The 17,315-nt window shown below is 39.8% G+C and overlaps 1 long non-coding RNA gene across 1 annotated transcript; it reads right to left on the bottom strand.

The window, feature by feature from the left end:
• Positions 1-15,304: 15,304 nt before the first annotated feature.
• Positions 15,305-17,037, bottom strand: LOC148398151 (uncharacterized). Its single transcript, XR_015858476.1, has 2 exons — positions 15,946-17,037; positions 15,305-15,796 (listed from the first exon to the last, which is right to left on the bottom strand). It is a non-coding gene; the product is annotated as an uncharacterized LOC148398151 (long non-coding RNA).
• Positions 17,038-17,315: the final 278 nt, after the last annotated feature.

Genomic DNA, 17,315 nt, shown 5'->3' with positions numbered 1-17,315 from the left:
TCTATTTGGTAAATGTGTCAGAGCTTAGTCTTTTCCCCCTTTTTTGATCAGCCTTGAAGTTGGTCTCCCTACAGCCACAAAGCGGGCTTCTATTGACTGGTTCCAGGCAGCGTATTGATGGTTCCATAATTTGGGCACAGGAACACAAAAAGGCAAACCCCCGCTGGGCTCAGCACGACAGCCCAGTCAGCAGGGAGGCTTGCATTTATTAGCCTGGGAGAGGAGCTCCTGCAGAATTAAAGCATATTCACCCACCCATTGATCTCTGTCATGGAAACAATACTCGCCTCCATCTTTGGCAGCGTGCTCGGCACTGCACGCTCTGAGGTAATTTGGGGGCCACAGACAACAGGATGGCTGACGCCACAAAGTCCAAGTTTACTATTTCAAACGGAGAGGAACAGGGTCAGAAAAATAAAAATAAATGCGCGCAAAGCCATTTTAGATGATTACTGCCCCATTTAATTACAATATGTGGTGGATCGGGATGACTAGAAAGTGGCTCACGCTTTAATTTGCTTCTGAGGATGATTAATTATGGCAGCTATGATATTTTCAATGCTGTTTTGGTATCTAAACAATTTACAGGATGGAGGTCATCCTGCCTGACGGGTCGTAGCTGCCTGAGTGGTCAGGGTTCAACCTCACTCAACTTCCCTTCTACTTTTTGGCTTTGACCTTATATGAAAGATGCATTGCATGGTTGCATGGCTTTTGGCTCTAAAAGGGACCTTGGTCAAGGTTAATATGTCGAACAAAGGCAAGAAGTAATTGAAGTAATATGTGCAGCTATCTTAGTCTGCTAATCGTTTTCATCACGAGCAAGAGCAAGGCTTCTGCTGTCTCCCTCATGATTTGTAGCACTTGGCTTATGAAAAATACTAAACTCCCTTTAGATCAGAGATGACTTAAATGCTGGAGGGGGCCACAGTTTTTCATCAGAGCTACTGGGGGGCAACAGAACGCCGCACACTTCCTAACAAAATTGCTATTTGAGATATGCATATCTAGCACTCTAGCATCTACAATATCATTCAAGGACGGCACAAAACTTCCGAACAAAAACATTTGTATGAGAACTTTTTTTGTACATTGTTTCACAAATATCGACTTACTCAAAATGTTAACTTTGTTGAACTTTTTTTGTACATTGTTTCACAAATATCGACTTACTCAAAATGTTAACTTTGTTGAACTTTTTTTGTCATGGCTGCCATCCAGTGGTGATTGGCGATATTACAACTTAAAACGACAGTTGACCACTGCATATTTGATATAGCTAGCTCATGTACATGTTACATGATTCATCTTTTCCACCATGTATTAGTTAATGAGAATCAAACTTTTTGCTTTTAACAGACATCAAGACAAGATGGATGTGATTGACATATAATTAGTCATATAATAGTCATTTTTACTTTTACTTAGGTACAGGAGTTGAATAATTAATCTGATTGTGCCTCTTATCAGTCATGTATTAACGATAACATCACCATCTTGCACAATACAATTAAACCAAATTCACCAATCAGTGAAAGTTGCAGCAATACAGTGCATATGCAGACGTCGTTAAGTGTGTGTGATTGCGTACGCACAGACAGACTTGACTGTTGACCTAAGCTCGCAGATTTTGACGGTTCCCTCGGCAGCTCATATCCAAGAAGAGGGAGACTGCCTGGACCGTCTGGTCAGCTTCTAACACACGGGGCGCAAGTAAACACAAGTCACAAAAAGACGGAGAATGTCACACTTCACACATAGTTGAAAGGCGCGCTACGTCTCATTATGCCACCTAGAGCTTCTTTTGTCAACTCGGGTTTGATGTGTGCAGGGGAAGGGTTGACGAAGACTCTGTGGCCTGGTATGAGGCCTGCCGCTGCCACCTTTGAAGTCACTGTCGGGACAAGGTCTTTCATATTTACAGAAAAGAGAGGAAAACTCAAGGGACTGCAATGATTGGCACACTGTTGTTAGTGCAATAAATGGCATGAGCTAATCACCGCTTGCACCCGCCCTGTTCATCAACCCACATGCAGCCCCAGGAGTTTTGAAAAGACTGCTTTGCACGCACATTTTCGGGCTCCTCTAACATGAAACTTGCTTTAATCTATTCTTACAAAAAAGGCCATTCAAACATCTTACATAAATTATGCTCTTAGCATTAGAATCAAAGGCATATGCCATCCCTCCTCACGCTCTCAGCAAACTTTTTGATAGACAGTTATCAACGCTTGCATTATGGGCAAGGGGATGTGTCTTGTAATTCCAAAGGCGACTTTGAAACTTGACTGCATCAGTTCTTACATAGAAAACAAAGTCCCAACTCATCATCATTTTTTTACAGAAGAAAATACTGTGATGCTACAACACAAACATTTTCAACAACTCAAAATTCACAACTACTGCTACTACCTACCTATCATTTGTCAAATAGCAATCTAAAGATGTTGCCACACTCCATTTATATCTACCAAGTATAGCTCCCAAATATCAGTCATCAAACAATTTAAGGATTACATTGTGTACATTATTAGTTTGATTATTGCCGAGAATTTTGGCATATTTGCGTTCGCTGAAAGGTTAAGTCTGATTTATATGTTTGTGTTGAAGCTAATGTAATGCTGGGGAGTGCACAGCTGTGTGTACCTACACCTACACTCAACACGCCTAAATGATTCACTCATGCTTGGACACATTGTCTGATGAGCACAAAGACATTAAAGTGAATAGATCTGCTTCGACAAGCGTTTTGTTGGTTCAACCAGAAAAGAAATGTAAACATTTAAAGTTGCGTGCATGTGTCCTTCACTGTACATTTTCAAATCATCAATCAATCCATTTTTGGTATAGCCTGTCCTCATTAGGATCCTATTCCATCTGTTAGTAGGTGAAAGGTCACATGCAGTATGTATTCCATTGTATAATGTTCTTAAGGCTGTAATGATAAATGACTCAGATTGTAATGTAATTGATTTTGAAACTCGTGCTGACCACAATGGCGCTGTGCCTGAATGTGGAGGTAGAATTGTCATCATTGTCTACTGTTGGTACAAAATTGCGCAAAATTTCAGAGTGTGTGAATTGATCAATAAAATGCAAGTGGAATAAAGTCATTTGAGGGCTGGGCAGTAGTGTTGGGGCAGGAAGAGCACAGACTGAGGTGAGGGGGGGTGATGGGGAAGGGTGGGTGTGTGGGGGGAGGTGAAAAGACAGCAAGCGAGACAGAGAGAGTGAGAGAAAGAGAGAGGCAAAGAGCGATAATTAAAAAAAATTATCAAAACAAAACGCCAATAAAAATGGACACAACAATTTTGGAGTGTTTAAAATACGACATGAATTGTTGTCAGATCCGTTCTTTTTGGTGTCAGTACAAAACATTTCGATGTGTACTACTTCTAATCTCTATTTATAGAATACGGTAGTCGTTGTTTGTTCAACAAACCACAGTATTTAACATGCTTTGCTTTTAAAATTAAATAGTAAGAATTTGTTTGTCAGCTGTCAAACACCTTATAGTACCGATGGAAGCTTGGGACACGCAAGGCTTCTCTGGTAAACAAAAGAGAGAGAGCGTGAGAGTGTGTGTGTGTGTGTGTGTGTCTAACAGGGACTGAGTAAACAGACTCTGTTCTTATCTTTGTTGAAATAGAGTGGAAAAGGAAAGTCAGGGCGGACACAAAGAGGAGGGGTGGGTAAAAACAAAGTCTGGTACATGATAATGAACAAGGTCAAGTGTGCACTGAATGGCTCAGTTCAGTCAGAGAGAGAGATAAGGCCCAACCTGCTGACAAGGTGTGTGCAGCTGAGAGGAATGGGGAGGTCAGGTAAAGAAAGCTCTGCAGATGCAAGCAAAGCTCTCCACATGCTTACTGACAGTGAGTTGATGGCAACGCTAACCTGCCAGCACCACCTGCTGGAAATTAGAAACCACCGCAAGTACCACTCAGATATGCTCATGACAAAGATAACATGTTAGGTCATTGATTATAAAATATTACTGATTGATCCAAACCTCCCTCATCAGGAGACAGCTTGAGGAAAATGTGTGAGTGAAGGAAATTCATTTATTGATGCACAAAGCTGACTTTGGTTTTGTCTGGATGGGATTGATTTTCTTGCTCATTGATTATGTGAAGTTGGTTGGTTTTGGATCTTAACTCCAAACAGCGAAAGCCTGCTCATGAAGGTCTGTGTGACATTTTGTGTTAAGTTGCATTCCCCATATTTTCAGCAAGCGTAATTCATCTTTAGGAGTCTGTTTTCTATTATCATACTGATAATTTGTTTACCCAAACATTCCCTAAGTCTCTTCTTGAAACACATGTAGGCAGTAAATTAAGGCGGATTTTCCTGGTGACACTCAACAATTAAACCACAAGTATCTCTTTTGCATGCTTTGATGTCTATATGTTTCTTCTGTTTCTGTAAAAGTGAACTTTAAAAAAGCCCCGAGCTCCTCATCTGATGCTGAGCATGACATTTCGTATGATTTCAAACGGCAGCAAATAAAGTGTGAAAGGGCGACAGGCTCACAGCTTACTCTCACAGAGCATAAAGGATAGGATTAGTTGAAGGCTATCTCTGATGTGTCACTCATCTTCTTGGAAAGAGGAGGGGAACGCAAGATAAAACGAGCAGCAAAGCCATAAAAGGAGAAAGAGAGCTATGCTTCAATAGATATCTGATACAACTGATCCAAACACCTCAATCGCGGGCTAGGACTCTGATCTCATGCTTGAGAGAAAGGGATAAAAACCCTTTGGGGAGTTTCTAGGCCTCGGGTAGGATACGCTGAGGTGAGCAGGGTCCGCAGGACATTAGGCTAAATTTTGACCAAAGCGGGCCTTGAAGATGTAACGAACTGTTTCCTTTCACCGAACACAGTTGGGCTCTGGTGAGCACGGAGAAAAATCGAGGGGTAAGAAGGCTGAAGTCAAACTGAAGACTGGTCAGCTGCTTAGGGTTCAAGAGCTCCAGGAATGACCATACACTCTCATGAGTTGCTCATATGGAGACTTAAAGATAGTGAAGATTGAATTAAGAATGACTGGAGGTCATTGAATTCGGAGGAAGCTGTCATAGGAAGCTCCATTCATTGTGCTACTCTAAAGTCTATTTTGCACAGAGATGCCAGAGAATTGCTGGAACAGCCATAATTGAATAGCCACCGCTTACACAGAATCCAGTGGCTTCACACAGCCACATGGCAACCACCAATCATATAATTTCACATGTCATCTTCAGAATCTAGAGTGATGTACTAAAATTTCAGGACAACCATAGTGGCGTTCAACTAGGACATTATCCCACTTCTGTCATGCCTCTCATAGTGCTTCTGAAGATGGAATATTGTCCTGTTGAAATCTCCAAATTGAATAGGTACTGTTTAAAATACAGAATGCCAACCTGCAGTGTAAACAGGGATGCCGGGCTCCATGATATAAACAACAAAACCTCAGCCAGTAATAGCAGTTAATGGACAGTATTGTTGTTTCAATGTTGGGCATCTAATGTCTCAAGATAAACATCAATTTTCTATGTCACTTATGCCTGTTAGAGTCGCAGATATGCAACTTGGAATGATGGTTGGGGTACAGAATCATCTTTATTGACCAAGCTGGGTTGCTGGCTTAGTCAAACATAGCAGTAGCGTGATTAAAATATTAAATATTGCAACATCTTGAGAAAAGCACTATAACACTGTTTCTTTCAAGAAAACAGTAGGGCACATATAGACAACCATTGAGAGTGGTTTTTTTTTTTTTTAACCTATCATGGGATGGAGCTAGAGGGGAGGGCGCAGGGGCACAGCCTCCCCAAAAGATGTGTCAGGCCAGATAATTGACTTATGAGTATCTTCTGATTTTTCCAGGATTTGTTTAGAAGAATTGTTTAGATTTGTAAAAAAAAAAATGTTTTGTTTTGGAGTCCCTCTGAGTCATCCTTGGTCCTCCCTGCCCAACTCCCTGCCATCCAAGGAAAAAAAATCCTAGCTCCACCAGTGCTACCATGCATAGCTCGAACATTCTAACTTCAAACAGGAGAGGCAGGATTCCAAACCACACCTCAGAACTATGAGATTGAGCTGCTGTATTTGGAAACTACAAAAGGTTCAGTTTGACTTTGCATATGACCTCCTCACCTGCACCTTATTATCCCACTATTTCCTCAAGTCCCATTGCTACTAATGTACCCATTGTCCTTTTTCCAGCATTCTTCTTTACCCTCACACTGACATCCTGTAGGCCTATGCTTTGACCCAGTTTTGACTATCAACCTTGACTTTATTGACTAATCATGAATGTACTACTGACCTTTTTGTGTTATTAATTAAACAGCGTGTCTTTTCAAATTTATTTGTGCCTCGAATTCTGCATTTAGGTCCAAATGTGCATGCTGCTCTTCTCGACAGACTTACAGAAACTATAAAACCAGACCGTCTAATCCCACTTACATGTGTCGACAAGCTAGTGTTTTCTAAAATCTCACTCATGCACACCACGAATAATTTACAATTCTCCAACAATCACCAGTCTGTTTCAATATTGTTTGCTCTGCATATATTTATTGCTGTTATTATTGCGGTTAAATCCTACTATTTTTCTTCATTTGCACAACATCAGGGAGACACTCTCCAAATTCCTATTGGCTGCTCATCTCAAAGAGCCATCTTTAGATAAAAGTAATATACTGACATATTTATTATAGTCCACAGTTCATTTTTCCATTCATCCCACCTATTTTTTCTAAGAATTAAATCCAAGATGTGATCATCGACATGATATGCAGGCTGACTCGAACACAAGATGGCAGCATAGCAGCATGGACTTCAGTTACTTCCCTCTTGACTATTTAGATACCCCCCACGTTTCCCCTGATTATATGTATGACATAACATGATTACACACGTGTCATATCTGTCCATTCACCTGCACTGTTAGATTGCCATGGTGCCTAACCCAAAAACTCCTCACGAGTTCACCGTCATTTTAGTAAGAAGAAAAATCTAATAACACGGCTGACTAACTGCTCAGCCTGCTTGTCATGCTGTTGCGAGCTTGCTTGAAAGAAATATGCATACATTAAAGTTGGATTCTGGTTGTGGGTCGTCATCTAAACAAGCCTCTGGAGATGAAAGAAGTTTTGGAACAAGAATTTATTCCTGTTAATCCTCTAGACCCGATTGCCGTTTGCCAGGTAATTCCTACAACTTGGCCCTATCAGCAAAAAGGAATTTAGCTGGACAACGTGAGGCCCCTCCGGTCCTGCAGACTATTTATATTTTAAGAACACTGCAGGGGAAGTCCAAGATGCTTACAGTGTGTAGCTACATAGCTTGTAACCTCAAGAACTTTTTTAAAGCTTCAATCACATAGTAGCAGGCATTTGCGAGCATGTGCATCTACACTGAACAGAATTCTTTCAATACAGATCCAAAAAGAGACCACGCATGAGGTATACTACAGTGCATAACGCTGTGTATCTAGAAGGGCTTCCCATCAGGATTCATTCCATCAGGTTTCATGTGCTTCCTGGAGCATGAGCGAAAAGCTTATCTGTCTCTTCAGTTCATGCCCCATGGAAGGAAATGGGGATGGAGCTGTCATTGACGCACCTTCACTGCCGCGTGTCAGCACAGTAGAGGGAAGCAAAAAGACATGCACTCGCTAATTCTATTCAAAAGACATTCAGGCATGATTGTCTCCCCCGCACAAAAAAGTAACCTTTTCTTATTGCAACCTCTTCAGAAGAAGGTGAGCCGGCTGGCTCCAACCAGAAAATGTCTTTGAAACAGATAACCCATCCAATATCAGCAGCTAATGAGGCAGAACGAGAAGTTGCAGCAGACAGACACTATCATCTCTGACTCAAACATTTTTCTGCACGAGATAAGCTTTGTCAGAGGTCATATTTCATTTGATAGTTTGACCAATTTCCAGCGCTATTTTTGGAACCAGCCGTAAACTTGATGGCGAGGCGTGGTGAATGAGTAGCAAAGTTTTTCTTTTGGCTCACAGGGGAAATCTGTCTGTCTGGTTTTCGGGCTTGAATCGCAAAGCACTTATACTCCCAGTGAGAAGATTACTCTCATGTTTTATTGAACATTGCCCTCAGCACCTCTCATCCTTGACAGTCTGATTCCAGGATGACCTTAATGTTTAACCAATGGGGTGTTGCAATTCACTTACAGTGACCCCTCTATAAACCTCATTAGTCTCACAGGTCCTATGGGTGGCCTTTATAGGCCACCCTGGCAGTGTATTACTGTCATTTCTGCCCATCTTAACTGTCCTTGCACTTAAATAACCCCTTATCTTTGCCCTTTAGTTCACTGTACAGACAAGGCGGACTTTACTTTTATTTCTGGTTCTCTTAAGGTGCACCTACAACCTCATGTTTTAAGCGTCTGTATGTTTCTTTTTTTTGTTTCATTTATTTCCATGCCTTTCATCTTGCAGCTCCGAGTGTTATCCTCAAATCTGGCATCAAGACTGTTCTATCTATATTCCAATGGCACGTGAAGTTATCAAGAAAACAACCCCATTTTTTTTGGTACCTCTTTAGGTAGAGATGCAAGATGGATATTATGCTTGAGAAAACCCCTTATTGTAAATTCCGTTTTGGAAAATTATTGTATATTAATACAGAAATAAATGATGCATGATTGAGATTAATGTGAGACGTAATAATTTAATCTGTGGGGCTGCAATACTTAATTCGAAACTACTACATCAGTGATTTCTTTCCGCCTCCAGACAATTAAACTGGAAATTAATGAGATGATAATAAATAAAATATGATCATTGTGGGGAAAGTATGTATTGTTTTTATTATCACGTATTTCCTGAGCTGCATCCTTTTTTCCTTTTGGTGTAAAACATGTTTTCATCGCTCTTTCCAGTCATGCTTTATTTTGGAGGAGTTCATTTAACAGAAACATCAAATGATCCTCATTCGGGCAAAAAAAGACTGTGACTTGAAAAGGTTTTTTTCATTCTAGTGAGAAGCTGTTTTAACTTTTTAACAATCGGCAAGTGTCTTTTAAGAAGACACACATGAGACATCGGGTGACATCAGACTTTTCCTGTTTTGCCTCCCTTCAGTGGGGGAGGAGAGAGGCAAAAGACATTGAAAAATTTTCTTTTGAAAAGTTGAACGTTTTGATGTTTTCTTCTGAAAATACTTTTATCCTGCAGAGAGGTCCTGAACACTTGTTATTTTAACAGGCATATGGCAAAAATCAAACAAACAGCACGTTAGATGACTGAATTCCCCTCTCAATTCTAACCATCTGAGTAGATTTATGCATTTTTTTCCCCCCATTTGTCAAGACGTGTAAACATCAATTCAAGCCCCAGTCGAGCGTGAGCACCAATTTTCATGAGAAGTGGCTGCTGTCACCCTGTTAAGAACCAAGATGCTCTTGTGTGTGTCATGCACAGCCCTGTCCTGCCTGGGTGAATCTGATGTCTCCGTTGTAGTGGTGGGATTACTCCAGGGATTATCAGGATACTGGCAGCCCACATTGCAGGGACACAGATGACAGTTCTCATCATGTTGTCTCTCGCTTCAACCCTCGTTGCTCCCTGGTCTGGAAGCGGCACAAACCCAAGATTATATGCATACGATAGCAAGCGAAGAAGACATACAGGGTGGATGTTTGCAAGTGTCTCGTGGCCCATTTTAGCTGGATTAGCAAAGGCATCGGCAGGGATTTGGGGCCCCCCTAAAAGGAAATTTATTTTAGATGCTTTGGCATTATTTTCCCCACCAGATGGCACTGTTTTTTTTCAATACATTGTTTCATTGAACACAGAGAAATGCTTGAGTTGCAAAATCAATCTATAAATACAATGAGTTAAGACTGAACATTTTCAGAATGTATAATTTTCTTTCATTAAGAGAGTGAGAAGTTTGCAACACAAACTTGACTACTTTTTATTAGGGATAACACTTTAAAATTTTAACTATTTTTAATCGAAGATGCGAGCAGACTTGTCTAGAGTTTCTTTGGGCTGATTGTGATTCTGCTAGTTTTTCTTTGGTACATCAGGTGCTCTTAATAATAATAATAATAATCACAAACATTTTCTTTGCATTTGTTTTTCTAGAAACTGGTAATGAAAATACTTAGGGGGAAATGCACTGGAGTAAAAGTGCACATTTTAGTTGCGAAATGTAGTGGATTAAAATTGGAAGTTGCCATCAATATCAATAAATAAGTAAAGTACTTATATGTGAGAATTCTACGGAAGTGTAGTAACAGTATTTGTACTAGAGCTGCCTTTCTACATCTAGGTGTGTTGAGATGGAAAAAGTTTATGAGATCTCAGACCCATAAAACTGCCGAAGTTTAAATGGTGGCAAATAAAATATTTTCATTGCAGTACATTTGCTTGATAGGTGCAAAGGGAGATCAAGGCATGCAACCATTTTAGAGTGAATTCTTTTTGTGACAAAACTTATGATCAGGGCTTGTTCAGGCTGGTCCAGAACCATGTCCTAACTTTAGAGACATTAGAGAATCTCCCATGATGCATAGCGTGTCTTTCAATCCACATCATTACCATGCTGTATCTGTGATGTACCGTGGAAAACCTTTTATTCCTCTCAAGCTACTGCCAATAATATGATTGTATTTATTATTTTTAGTTCAGTAAAAAAATGGATGGGGAACTATAGTGGTTAGTGCATCTACTGTAGCTCATAGTCAGGTGGTCCTGGGTTCTTATCTTTTGGTGTTTGAGTCTAAATTGTCCATAGGTGTGAATGTGGGTTGAAATTGTTTATCTATATGAGGGGAATGCAACTCGTGGCGCTAGAAAGTGGCTCTTTTGTGTCTTTCATTCTCTCTGTGACCGTGGAAAATAAATATATCATTTTGAATGACATTTTTCTTTTTTTATGTCATTCTAAATTATCAGAAAAAAAGGATGCAAGGGCCACATTGCAAGAACCAATCATCCAAGAAATTTGACTTATTTTAGCATGTATTACTTTTATAATTTGTAATGAGCTCCTAAAGGTGATAAGTCACATAGTTTTTCATGGTTTTGTGGTGGCCTACATCCCTGTATTCACCCACAATAAATAGATCCCAACCTGCCTTGTGAAGAACGTCACGATCGACATAACACCTACATGTTGAACAGAGGCTGTGATTTACCGAAGTCAAATTCCTTGTTTGGCACGCCAAACATGGCGAATAAAAAGTCTTGAATCTTGAATAACACGTGGACAATTTGTTTACCTAAGGATGTTAATTAACCATGAATGTTACACGTTCACATTTTTTTATTCTGGAACCAAAATATCTTTAAATTATTTTAACTGTTTCAGTTGTGAATCTTTGCAATTCTAGAAAAGCTTTATAAGTCGAATTTGGTTGTAACCATAGTAGTAATTCTCAGGTGCGTCGTACCCACGGGTGTCGTGGGTGTTACACCTTTTCAACGCCCAAACCCAATAAAGTTGCAGGTCCTGTCAAAAGTAATATTTTGTAAGTGGTGCAGGCCACCCAAGAACAGACAATGGAGCACAAATGGCCAAATGGCAGTAGTTTGGACACCACTGACCTAATTGGCCTAACTAAATACTAGCGTGGCATACTACTATAATTGATAAACAAGCATAACCTACTATTTAGTGGTCCTTTTGGCAACTAATGCTGCTTGACTTACAATCTGTTAGGCTATAATGGATGGTTTATTTCCCTGTTATCTAACTAAGAAGGCTATGATCGCTTGAGCGATCTGTTACTTGGATTTATGGCATCGACGTGCTCTCTTGACATCAAAATGAATAGCATGCTGTCAGTTTACTCAGCTCGACATTTACTCAAACTAAATTCACAGTGGTGATCAAACTATATCTGGTGAGTATATCTGGCAGCTCAACCCCAAATACAACCATTATTTGTCATTTGTATTTGCCTTTTCAGTTTCAGATCACAAACAACCTTCACATTCTTTTCTCAACCGTCAAACCTGCAGATATAAAAAGAGACAGTACCGCATGCATATATGTACATCTGAATAAAATTGTCTGCCTTCCAGCAGAGGGTTGTTCAAGCTGGAACAGAGCCAAGTAACATAAGTTAGTGCTTAACATTTTATATGATTTCCAACTAAAAATTGATGCGAACACATTGTTGCTGATATATTGATGCAGTTATGTCAACCTGTTCCCCCTGAGGAGCGTCGGCCATCAGGCTCGAGTGTTTGAAACCAGCTATGTTTGTTCACGCGTCTGCTTTACACTCTTAAACCTTTCCAGATTTGCCATTTATGTTTGGGAGCGGCTTGCAGCGGCTGCTGTAATAGAAAAACCTCCAGTTGCCTCCCGTCTGTGAAGGACGCAAAAGCCATTTTCTCTGTGGAGATAATAGGTAGAATGCTTCCTGCATATCAAATGTGTCTATCACTGTTGTATCCACGGATGAACATAGACCCACCAAAGAAAAGGGAGAAAAAAAAGAGTCCTAGCGACCTAAGCAGAGAGCTCATTATTCATTGTAGGCTGAGGAAGATACACTTTTTGAAGGTATGCTGGGTGAAAAAGAACAAATAATTCCTCCTGCAGGTAGAAGCATATCTAATTGCCGAGCGCGGATCCAATTTTGTGCAGTCTGAGTAGCAGATTTAGTGTGTGTTGTCTGACTTGACAAGTGCTGTTCTTATTCTTATTATACATTTTCTTATTTGTGTTTTAGTATTTTTAACTGTCTGGTGTGGTATGCATCTGTATGCCACCACCAGCCGCCTCCTGACCTTCCTTTTCTCCATCTTAACAGAACTTTTTCTTTTCTCTTTTCGTACTCTTTTTATTTTTTTGTTTGATTGTATTTTACTTTAATAATTTCTCTTAGTGGGAATCTACAAAACGGAGAAGCCTTGGTGAACAAAAGAACTGGCGCCTTCCTTCCACTCTAATGGTACTAATTAACATATTCTCATTTTATTCTTAATTAAAAAAAATAATTTTGAAATCTTTGAGGAATTTCAATTCATAGTACCGTATTTTCCGGACTATAAGGCGCACCTACAAACCTAAAATGTTCTCAACAGCCAACAGTCCGGTGCGCCTTATATATGGACCAAATTCCTAAATTTAAACTGGCCCGAAGCTTTGTGTCATGAAATCAATCATAAGTGGCCCGCTGAAGACTATGAATCATGAATCAAAAAGACTATGGATCATTATTTTGTGATTATAACGTAATTTGATACGTCTGAAGTTGAAATAAAAAGATAAAATGGAGAATGATTTGATTTGGATTAAAAATCTGTCATGATGCATTAATGGTGCGCCTTCTAGTCCAGTGCACCTTATATAGGTACAAAGTTTTAAAATGGGCCACTCATTGAAGGTGCGCCTTATAGTCTGGTGCGCCTTATAGTCCGGAAAATACGGTATTTTGAACTTATCACACTGGTTTATGAAATTGTAATAATTTATTCGTGTAAACCGTGCACAGTGCTGTTCATGCATTGTCTATTACTTCTGTACATCTCTGAATTCTTTTTCTATAGCCTAGTTTTCTGCTCTTTCTTCTCTTGCTAGAAAGATCAACCAGCTTTGCCTTTGTTAAATTGTTGAAGTTACCTCAGAAGGTTTATGATTTTTTTTTTATTCCCCTCCACTTGGGGTCCCCAATGTGTGTGGGATGATACTGTGCTAAACATCACAGAAAAAAAACACCATAACTAATTTACTTTAGGTACTGCAGTTATGGAGTACACAACACATGCTGACTATCATAATTATTTATTCCCACTTATGTCACTTTTGAACATTGAACCGGAAAGAAAAATGTTCACAATCACGGAATAATTTGATACATTTTGATGTGAACTGTAAACAATTACTTTGTTTTGTTCTGCTTTCAAAAAAGGTTTCCATGCACAAGTTCAGGGTTATGCCCTGTATATGACTGAACATAACATGCGCCTTAGAAAATGGATGGATAAGAAAGAATGAAAAACAGCATCATCTGTTGTGTCTGTCAGGACAGGCCACTTGATGCAGTCATGTGGATGTAATTGCATGCACACAAAGAGAAGTCTTGCTTGAGAGCAAGCCAACCTTGAGCAATACGGCTACTATAGAAGGACAGCAGCTTTATTCATGATTGACTGAGTCACTTTTCTGAATGTACTAAGCATTACATGTTTATGAGGGAAAACCTTGTCAGACTACAACTAAAGTGCTACATACCAGGGAATAATAAAATTAAACTATCTTACTTCTGACACATTAATTGAAGAAGAACTCAGACAGATTCAAGAGGTCAATCAGTTACCAACACTTCAAATCATAGGTGTCAACCACAAGGCCCGGGGGCCAAATACGGCCCGCCACATCATTTTGTGTGGCCCCCGAAGACAAATTTTCCATCAACTTTGTGTCATTACAATTGTCGTCACTTTTTAAAAATAGAGATATTGCTAGCAATTTTTACTACATTCATCTTTTTAAACTATTTGAACAGTTTTTACTAATCTCTGATTTAAAAATTAGTTATTCATCAGTTTGTCGTGTATCCTATACTATAAATAATATAAGGCTTTGACAGTCATAATGGCCCTCCGAGGGAAACTATGACTACAATGCGGCCCGCGACAAATATTAGTTTGACACCCCTGCTTTAAATCAACTATGGCAACTATGTTACAGTATGTAGAAAGTCTGTATTTTATCAAACTGTCTGTGTTTTTGTTCTGGAGAATGGCAATGAGGGCATTAGAGAGCTGTGTGTGACTAAATGCACCTAAGCAGATGCTGCATCCATGCATCAAGCAGAGGAATGATGCAAGCTGGAAAAATAACACATTGCCTTCCATGTGGCACTCGCATCTATCACCAGTTTATGGCTGCTCTTCCTACACTTACCCATCTCCTCTGTGACATCCATCTGTGTCAACACACCAACAAGCATATATCCGCAGGGTTTATTTTGCTGTGTCGTATTGATAAGGAAGTTTGCTTTTACAATGTGTACTCTGGGCAAGTCGATGTGGATGTTTCTTACAAGAAGGGAGGTCACAAAATATTTTTTTTTTTCTCTCCCTCCTCCACATTGTTACATAATGAGAAATGATGGAGGAATGCGTGACACTCCTGGTAAGTGATTCACCTCATATGCTACATCAGGTGACACAAACAGCTTAAGCTTCACTTCTTTAATAAAGGATTTGACACGTTATTCCATAACTAGAGCCTTTCTTATTTCTAGCCATTTTTATTTACAGCTGCAAGAAAAATCGACCTCCTTTTGGTTTTCGTTAAGGCTATAAGAAAGTCATGTGAATTGCGCAATTTGGAGAAGGTATTTATTGGGACAATGACACTGAGTAGTGTACATGCACTATATATGGGGATACGTAATGCAAAATAAATGTTTCAATCAAGACACACAATTTGTCACATTTATAGTTTCATTCATGGATGACTGAAAACAATCGTGTACTCGATTATGTTTGAAACGTACATTATTATGGTACCTATGGAACTTCGTGAAAGTCGTGACATTCAGGCTAATCATGAGATGTTGTTGCAGATAATTAAGTTGTACAGTGTGAGTTAGAAGGTTGAGGTGGGGGAACAACCCAAAGCCTCGTTTGTGTATGTGTGTGCGTGCACACGTGTGTGTTTGCACGGCCGCGCCTTTATGTGTGCATGTACGTGGGGGGTAACCTCCATCCACATGACTGAACCTCCAAACCAACGCCTTGCCACCACAGGTAGAACTGTTTCAAACTGCCAGTGTTGTCATGCATGGTTTTAGGAATCAGCCCTGTAAATAAACAGACACAACATGAAAATTTTGAGTTGCAAATTTTGGACCAAAACATGCAATATTAGCATTTAAAGTAACAATGTTATTTAGCACAACAAAGCAAGCAAGTTTGCTTCAAAACAATTTGTTCAGTTGTTTTTACTTACTATATCTGTCAGGGATCGGAATGGAGCAGGGCGACGAAATGCAGCTTGGACCAGGGTTTATTTAGGGAAAAGGGAATTGGAATGGAGCATGAAGGGAAAACAGACAGGAACTGGCAAACAAATTTAACAGCATCACAAAACACCAACAGGACTGACTGACCGACAGGAATGGCAAACAGAAAACGACCAAGTCATAAACAGAAAGACAGAAACGACGAGAGACAAGAAATAATCTGACAAGGTTGTGACACGCAGACAGGACTTAAATATGCGACAGGTAACGAGAGGAAGGTGAGGATGATCACACTGATCATGGGCACACATGAGGGGAGGGGTGAGCACACAGACAGACGAACAGAAACTATGACAATATGTACACGGTCGGGAACGAGTCATGACAATATCTCTAAATTGATGGACGATACAAGGAGCAATTGGTTCTGTAAAGTCTTATTTCTTTGTTGAAAATGCAGGAAAGATGATTTTCACATGAACATAAACTTAAAATATATTTTTGTTGAATCGCCCAACAAGGGCTGGCAACCAGTTCAAGTTGACCCCTGCCCACCACCCAAAGACGGCTGGGGCAGCCCCTATCAAGCCTGCGACCCTCGTGTGGATAAGGGGTTCAGAAGATGAACGGATGAATGAATATTTGATGTTAATGTTAATTAATAATGTTGGTAAGGACATCGGGCCATAAATGCGATTCAAACCCTGAACCCCAGGACTCGAGGCAGATGCAGGTGCTAACCACTATAGCACCGCGCTGTCCTCACAGTATTGTGTGCAGTATAAGTATAATCATTAATCAGTGGCATTCAGCAACAACGTCCCACTTAACATTTGTTTGTATGAAAGGAATCAATAATCCTTGATCGTAAACTGACAGTAAATCATACACTACTTGACCTTTACATTCCGTGTAGGACCTCCACCACATACTTTAAATTAGACAGAAGGGTTTGCATCCCATTCAAGTTTCACACAAATGAAGCTACTTAGGTGATAAAAAAGGTACATGAAAACTTTGCCTTTATGACTTCAAGAATTCGCCTTTGGCTTTACGAGCTCCTCTTGGCCAATAGGGGGCACTAAAACCCACCTGATGCTCTCAATCACAGCCCAGGGCGATTCTAAAAAAAGATGAAGATTAAGTAATTAAAAAGGTGCTTTACTACTGAAATACACATATTTTAGATTGGGTAGCAGGTATCAAGCATTTATGAAAAACAATTATATTTATTATTTTAATTCTGAATCTCAAATGAGATTTCCAATACTAAAACTCCCGATTTTCCAAAAATAAACTAAAAACGCACTGTTCCTCTCTGTCTTTACTATAAAAAAAACTGAAAATCGTCCTGTTA

The sequence above is a fragment of the Syngnathus floridae genome, chromosome 5, assembly GCF_059516105.1.
Source record: "Syngnathus floridae isolate MCC-2025c chromosome 5, RoL_Sflo_1.0, whole genome shotgun sequence".
Taxonomy (NCBI): Eukaryota; Metazoa; Chordata; class Actinopteri; order Syngnathiformes; family Syngnathidae; genus Syngnathus; species Syngnathus floridae.
The sequence above is the reverse complement of the archived record's forward strand: the minus strand, read 5'-3'. Positions and strand labels throughout refer to the sequence as shown.